Raw genomic sequence first — 7,776 nt, 5'->3', positions numbered from 1 at the left:
CGGCTCGGATCGTTTAATGCCGCGATTAACACACAAGTTGCAACCCTGAACCTGCGCCCACATTTCCCCGCATCGCGCATGTTGATATTGGAGCGGTACGCGGTCTGACGGGATTATCAGTGGGCTGGACGGCCAAGCCCAAGGTGGCGCCTTATGGCTCGCTGCCGATCTGCGTGGCGTCGCCGGGGGCCTGCTTCGCCTGCTTCGTGCTCCGCGTCCTTCCAGAAGCCGCGCCGCGTCCGCCACGTCGCCGTGTCCGCGCCGTTTACCCTCGTTTTACATGACTACCGTGCGGCCGGCAGCGGGCGGCGCTCGTTTGGCCGCCTTGCTGATGCCTTGCTGATGCCTTGCTGGAGTACTTTCGCTGTTGGCAGGCCTGCGGACACAGCGCCGGGCAGCGCCGGGCGGCGCCGGGCAGGTGGGGTCGGGGACACCTGCTCTCGTTTCCATCCCGCACCTGCAGGTGGCGACCGACCGGCCGCGCGCCGCGCGCAGACTGGCCCCGCCGCCGTGCCGTGCCGCGCCGTGCCGTGCCGTGCCATGCGGCCCCTTCAAGCCTTCAGGCCCAGTTTTTTCTCGGGGCTGTGTACACACACGCACGCACACACAGGCTCTCGCACTTACACGCACGAAGCCTGGCCTCGTGCTGCCGCTGCAGATGTGGAGTGCGGAGTGCGTGCAGTGCAGTGCGGGGCCCGGCCCGGCCGGCGGCAGCGGGGCCAAAGGTTGCCAGGAAGCGAAGCAAAGTAAGCCAATTATTGAATGGCCGCGGCCCGGCGGCCCGACAGCCCATCACACGCTTGGGACACTGCGCGGGCCGGGGTGGGTGGGGTCGGTCCGAACTGGACACACCACTTTCCCTGAGGCCGTCTCGGGCCCGGCCGTGGCCGTCTCGATGGCGGGGACCCCCCTCCTCCTCGGCGGGGGGTCCTGGCGGTCCTGGCGGTCGTGGCGGCCCATGCCGGTAATTCGGAAAGGAGCAAGGGCCGATCAAGTGATACACGCCTTAGCGGGCCGCGCCGCCCCGCGGTGCCGCTGCTCGACTTCACACGCCCGTGTGTGAACGAGGCGTGACGCAACGCTTGCCGCTCCCCGTGCATGCCGCTTCCCGGTCGGTGGTCTTGGCCGCGGAGGCCGCGCGCCGCCCGGCTCAGCTAATCCCGGCAAGCGATTTTGGTGACGGCCCCGTCATGGCAAAGATCGTCAACGGGTGGATCGCGTTGGATCGTGCTCGCCAACGTCGGCCTGGGTCGGTCCCGAGCCAAGCCCTGGCGGGCGTGGTCCCGGCCGGCGACTGGCCCAGCTTCGAGTCCCGGCAGAAGCCTGCATTTTTGTCAGTCTCTGGTACCCTTCAGGTTCTTGAAAAAGAATCTCCACGGTATTTATGTGTGCCGTGAAATGTTAGTTGCGGTTGCAGCTCTGAAGTCGCGAAAAAAAAATTATGGCGCCGCCGGGACTCGAAGCTGGTCAACGGTTTGGGCCAAAACCGGCGCTTCGGTTTGGTTCGGAACCGACCCGAAGTGACATTCGGGAGCACGATCCATCGCGATCCACCCGTTGACGATCTTTGCGTCATGGACTGGATCACAGTGGAGCGGTGGCGAGGCTCTTGCTCTTCATCAAAGCGCTTTCGGTGTCTTGTTCGCAGTGGGCTTTGGCGCTCGGCGCGCTGGCCAGGCGGAGGTTCGTTTTGATGGAGCCCGTCGTCGCGGGGCAGTGCCATATTCGTGAAACTGGGCTGGACTTGGCGTCGCGTTCCCCCGTGTCGCAACGCCTTGGAACGAGATAGTATCGCTGAAAAAGTTGGAGTGCCCCGGCGAAATGGCGTCAAAGTGGCGTTCCACGACCGCGAGTCGCGACTCCACGAGGAGTGGTGCTCCTGGAGGGTGACACGGGGAATGTGAAAGTTGGCGTTCGGACGTGAGGATGGGGACGCGAGGTCTGTCGGGGCGGTGGCCGCGCGGCCCGGGCGCCTCGCCTGGGCCTTGTCTATGGCAACGTGGCCGGCCGGGCGCGCGTCGCCGAGTCAAGCCCAGGCAAGCCGCCCCACGGCCATCGCGCGGCTAAATGCTCGGCTCGGCTCGGCGGTCTTACTCGCGGGGCTCTGCGCTGCCCTGCGCAGCGGGAGGCGCGATTCCGAGAGCCAGGCCGCCAGGCCGCCCGACAAATCATGTCCAAATGTCGCGGACGCCAAGGCCCGCAGGCCCGCAGGCCCGAAGGACAAAGGTCACTGCTCGCACACGCACGCCGGGAGCGCGGCGAGCGCGGCGAGCGCGGCTACCGAGCCTGCGCTTTATGGTCGTGGAGTACGTGCAGGACTCGGACTTGGCGCGCCGCTCGGCCGCTCGGCCGCTCGGCCGCTCTCGACGTGTCCATGATTTGTATGACGGCGTTCGGCTGCCCTTGGCGCTGCCGGCCGCGTTGAGACACTGCAGGGCGTGGAGCTGACCTGACTCTGCCGCCCCATGGCCCCATGGCCCCATGGCCGATCTGCAGGTGGAGGTCCTGCAGTAGGCGCGCCTCAGTCACCTGCTGGGCCTGCTGGCTGCTGGCTGTGGTGCCGCAAGACCGCGCAACCGGCTCGCGTGAGGCGTGGCGTGGCGCGGCGTGGCGCGGCGCGGCGCATCCAACGACGTGCACGACGAGCGCGCACGGTGCGCCATTCGGCCGGCGGGCCACCCTGGCCGAACACGCGCTCGACGGCCATCTCACCAGCACGCAGCCAATCCCCATAGTCCGCCCGATTGGCGAAATCCTTCTCGCGGTTCTTGGAGCGCCGCTCCAGATGCATGTGTTGCATTTGCATGGCCTGTGGCCGGGCTCTGGTTGAAGTCGGCCCGCAGACGCGGCAGGCGACGTGTTCTGACGGGGACGTGTCGGGACGTGTGCCTGACAAGACAGAGCCGGTGGAACTGGGTCGCGGGCCCCGCAACGAGGTTGCGGTAATCCACTTGTTGTCACCAGCATGCTGCAGCAACCAGGACCTCGGGGCACCTGTACTCGGACTTTAATTAATTGTGTTTGCCGATGATGCGGTGTGGCTGTGTGGTGGACCACTGGTGGTGTGACGGCGTGAGTGAAGGGCCGACGTCCTTCCAGGCTTTGATTGCCTCAGGGGATGCCGCCACGCCGCCCAGCACGGGGGTCACGGCCACTTGCACAATGCCCCGGCGATCAAGGCCGCCCCGGGCCCTGCAGGACCCACAGGGCGAGGGCCTCCTTGTGCTCGGTCCAGTCGGATCGCCCAGGATGGCCGCACCTCGGGCGCGAAGACGAACTCGTCTTCTCGGCGCGGGGCGTGCGCGGTGCCGATCGTGACTGGGCAAGACAGGGGCAGGCCGTGCCTGGCCATGTCGAAACGAAGGCCCCCGTTCTACGGCGCGTTATCGGGATGCCCATCCAGTGGCCCTCCTCGCCGCCAATCCGCGAGGAATCCGCGTCCGATTTATTGCCTGGGAATTAATCCCCCTCGCTTATGGACCGCCGCGAGGCGAGTCCGGCGTCGTTGGAGCGCGGCAGCGTGGCGCCGCCACTAGGTTCGGCCGAGTAAGTCGCTCGGTCTGGCGGCCGGGCAGGATGTGGGCGGCGGGCAGGCTGGGTGCGCCGCGCGGTGCGCTGCCGAGCCGACAGTCACGACGCCGTGACACGCCGTGACACGCCGTGACACGCCGCCGCCGTGGCCAATTGCTTTTCTATCCCCGTGGAGTGGAATCGGACCGCACAGTCTCAACAGTGTGTCCCGCCAGACGGCCAGACCGTGTCCCGCCCGTCCCGCCCGTCCCGACTAGACGGCACGCCGTGTTCCAAGTTGCACACGTGTGCAATGCGCCTTTGGCCAATGCGCCTTTGGCGAGCGCGCCAGACGCTTTGAAAGGGGGGGGGGGGAAGGAGTGGGCCGCCAACCGCGGCAAACACACGTCTCGTGTGCACTCCTACAGGTGGACGCACAGCAGGCGCGGATCGACCAAATTGCATTCTGCGTGTGTGTGCGTCTGTCTGGACGTGAAGATAGACAGATAGAGAGAGGCGGATTGGTTTTGGAACCGACGGCGTATGTGTGTGTGTGTGTGAGTACGTATGTGTGTGTGTGCGCGCCTTTGCCTTTTGAGCGCCTCGACAGGCTGTGTATATACGTATGCGCTGCACGTGCGAATGAACACAGAACACGCACAAACACACACAGGTACACACACACAGGTACACACACACACACACCACACACACACAATCGGGCGCGCTGTCGGACACGCCGCGCGACAAGGTGGCAAGGGCGTTGCTTCGCGTTGCTTGTCGTCGCGGCGGCACGGTGAGTGTGCCTTGGTGCGGCTCGCGACCGCTGACGACATGTCCGCTCAATGGTGGCCCCCCTGTGGGAGGGGTTGTCAAACCGTCGCCCAACTCGTGAGTCCTTGGTTGCCCCTGTGCACCCAGTCTCCGCACCGGGAAGAGGGCCTCCACGTCGTGCACCAGGGAGAGGGGACCCCCCCCCTGTGGTATGCACGCGCTTTTCTGGAGGCAAATGAGCCTGAAAACGAAAGTTTCCGCTTGGCGTGTCGTGAGGGCAGGGCGGCACGGCAGGGCGGCGCGGCTCGAGTCGTGCCAAGTGCGTGTCGCCAGCCGAGCTTCGCCGTGCCATCCGGCTGAGTTGGGCAAATAGGCAAATACGGTAGGCTTGGCGTGCTTCCTGAAACCAGCGCTCCGCCTCGCTGTCGGCGTTTTCACCGACACGCCCCTGCCGCGGCCTCGGCACGGCACGGCGCCGCCTCGACGGAGGGGGTTGGAGCAGAGTCCGCGGGGTCACCCGCCCCCCGTGGAGGCGACAATGCCAGCGCGACGTGCAGCGGACGTGCCGCGGTGAAAGCTGCTCTCGGCGCGGCGCGGGTTCGAATCCCCTTAAGGCACTCACACGGTGTCAGCCATTTTCATTTTTTCCGCAGCCGTCCGTCCGTCCGTCCGTCGCGGTGACGTAGGCGTGGCAATGTTGCTCGGCGCGGTGCGGCGCTTCCAGCCGAATAATGTAATAAGGCAAAGGCAGTCCGGTGGGCCGAAATGGGCCTGGGGCGGCCTGGGGCGGCCTGATGGGGCCAGCTGAGTGCGCGCCCATTCCGAACACGGCCTCTTCCTCTCTCGCTCCTTTACACGGACCGCTGCCGAGTGCGAGAGACAGAGCACGGGCGGGCAGGGCGGAGAGGAGGCCATGTACGGCACAATGGCGAACGCACGGCCGGCTGGAGGCTGCTGCCGCGGCGCCGAGCGCTGACGCGAGCGAAAGTATCCGGCAAAATGAGACAAACGGCGAACGGGCGGCATTCCGTTCCGTCCCGCGCGCGGTGCTGCAGACCCGTCGGCCGTCGGCCAGTCGGGGTGACGCAAGGACGCAAGGCCGCGAGGCGAGGACCGGCCGGACGAGGAACGCCCTGGAACGCCCTGGAACGCCCTGGAACATCAACAACGCCTGAATTGAATCACGCGCTGCTCGCCGCTGGATGGATGTGCCGCCGGCCGGGTTTCCTACTTTGCTGGCCGCGAGGCGCCGCGAGGGCACCGTAGGGCGAGGGGGCCGCGGGGCGGGGCCGCGGGGCGCGAAGTGAGGCGGTGGGGATTGGCGTGGAGATTGCGCGGCCGATTGCCGATTGCGGGCCAGATTATCTGGCAGGGCCGCGGGCCGCGCAGGAACCGCCGGGAATCCAATTGGGCGGGGCCGGGCCGGGCCGGGCCATGCCCCGCTCCGGTGACGCCGAATCCGAATCCGAACGTGAATCCGAGCCTCAGGCCCAAGTGCCGGGCGAAAAACGTCTGGCGGGCCGTCTGGTTGGCGGCAACGCGTCTCTCTCGGCGCGGAGCCGCGGAGCGCGGACAAGCGTTATGGCATCGAGTGTAAACACACGTTGGCGGCCGCAGGGGCCGAGGGCTGCCGAGGGCCGAGGGAATAACGAAGGCTCTAATTGTCGTCATTACTGGTAATGTCGGTAATTGCAGAGGCTGAGCGCGGTACCGCGGTACAGCACGCCGACGGGCCGACGGGCTGACGACCACCCGAACGGTGGCGGCCTGCAGATTGGCCCGTCAGCTCGCCGTCAGCTCGCCGTCAGCTCGCCGTCGGCGTCCCGCACCGCGCTGCATCGGCCGGCGTGTCGCGTGTGGCGGCCTGGCGGGGAGGGCTGCCGACGGCGAGCTGGCGCAGGCGCTGACGGCGATGCAAATGGTGGGAACGGCCCGCCGGCTGGGACCCAGCCTGGGGGTGGCGGCGAGCCGTGCCAGCCGGCCCGGGGGCGGGGGCCGCCGCGCCACGCCGCGCCTCGCCGCCTCGACACTCAACTTGACCTTGGCGATGGCGGTCGCGACCGGCGGCCGGGCCGAGCTAGCCGGGTCATGGCGGCCGAGAGCGCGGGCTGGATAGGACAGCGTCAGCGCGTGGGGACAGACTCACCGCGGAAGCATCCGCCACGACTCACGCCTCAGCGGCGAGGTATCCGCGCCACGCCATGCGCCCCGCCGCGGGCTGCCTGCCTGGCGGGCGGGCGGGACTACCCCGGGGGACCCCCAGAGGCGCCGCGGCGCTGGTGGCGCGACGCGTGCTGCGCAGTGCTGCGCCCTGTCGGCCTATCGAGCAACCCGTTGGCTTAATCGGCGCAGCCGCGGCCGCCGCGACAGCCGCGATAAGAGGAACGCAAGAAGAACACGCCCACCTCGCCCGGGCCAGCCTCGGTCTGCCTCGGCTCCCTGGGGCCAGCTGGGACACTGGCGCTGGCGGGCCTGGCCTGCAGTAGTGGCCGCGCACCGCGACGACCCGCGTCGCCGAGGTCGCGAGGCCTGCGCCATCCGGCCGTCCGCACCGAGGAGGAAGCTCTGTCGGCCTGACGGCGCCCGCTGCATCCGCGCCGTGCCATCCGCGCCGTGCCATCCGCGCCGCGGTCGTGCCCCCGGGACGGAGCGTGACGGACGCGGAGTGAGCATGCCGCCGTGCTTGTCTTGCTCGGCCTGCTCCGGGGCGCCGCGCCGCGCCGTTTGAGTGCTTTGCCGCTGTGCTTCGCGTGGGCACGTGCCGCGCTGTGCCGTGATGTGTTGATTGCGCCCGTTTGTGGGAAACACCGAATCGCCGCTCTGGATTAACGCCGATCGCTCATCCACGTGGTGCGTATCCAGCTCGTGGACGAGCAGTGCGTGGAGCATGCCGCGGTGAACCAGCAGTGCGTGCCTCGCCCCGCTTGGGTCGTCGTGTCATAACTCAGCCAGGCGTCTCTTTTTCCGCCGTAGTGGCGGATGAGGACGAGGAAGGCAAGAAGCAGGCGGATGGATGAAGTGCCATCCCGCGGCCTGCACGACGGCCTGCACGGCCTGCAGCGCCACGCCAATCGATCGGCCGCCTGTTTCGCGTCGCGTCATTATGCGTGTTTTTTGCCTTCCTGTGCTGTACAGGCTGTAGTGCCGTGCCCGTCCACGGCGGGCATAACGTCATCCTCGTAACTGGCGGGTTCCGGACAGGCGGGCTTCAGCATACTTCCTCTGGCCTGGCGCTCTTCTGGGAACACAGCCACATTGTTCGGTGGGGCCGCACTTGGCATTCACGTAACGCGTCACCCTCGCGGCCGCCGTGCCCGCGGTGCGTTATCGTGCGCGTGTCGGCGCACGCACCCAGGGGCCTCTGCTTCTCGCCCTCGCGGGGCTCCTGCAGCGCGCCGGGCACTTGGCGATGCAGGCCGGCCCGGCTCGGCCAGGCCCAGGTCGCCGCCGGCCAGTCACGCCTGACCCCGCCCCGCGTGTCCTCGCTGCATT

Source organism: Thrips palmi, unplaced genomic scaffold, assembly GCF_012932325.1.
Source record: "Thrips palmi isolate BJ-2018 unplaced genomic scaffold, TpBJ-2018v1 HiC_scaffold_5, whole genome shotgun sequence".
NCBI lineage: Eukaryota > Metazoa > Arthropoda > Insecta > Thysanoptera > Thripidae > Thrips > Thrips palmi.
Note: the sequence above shows the minus strand (reverse complement) of the source record.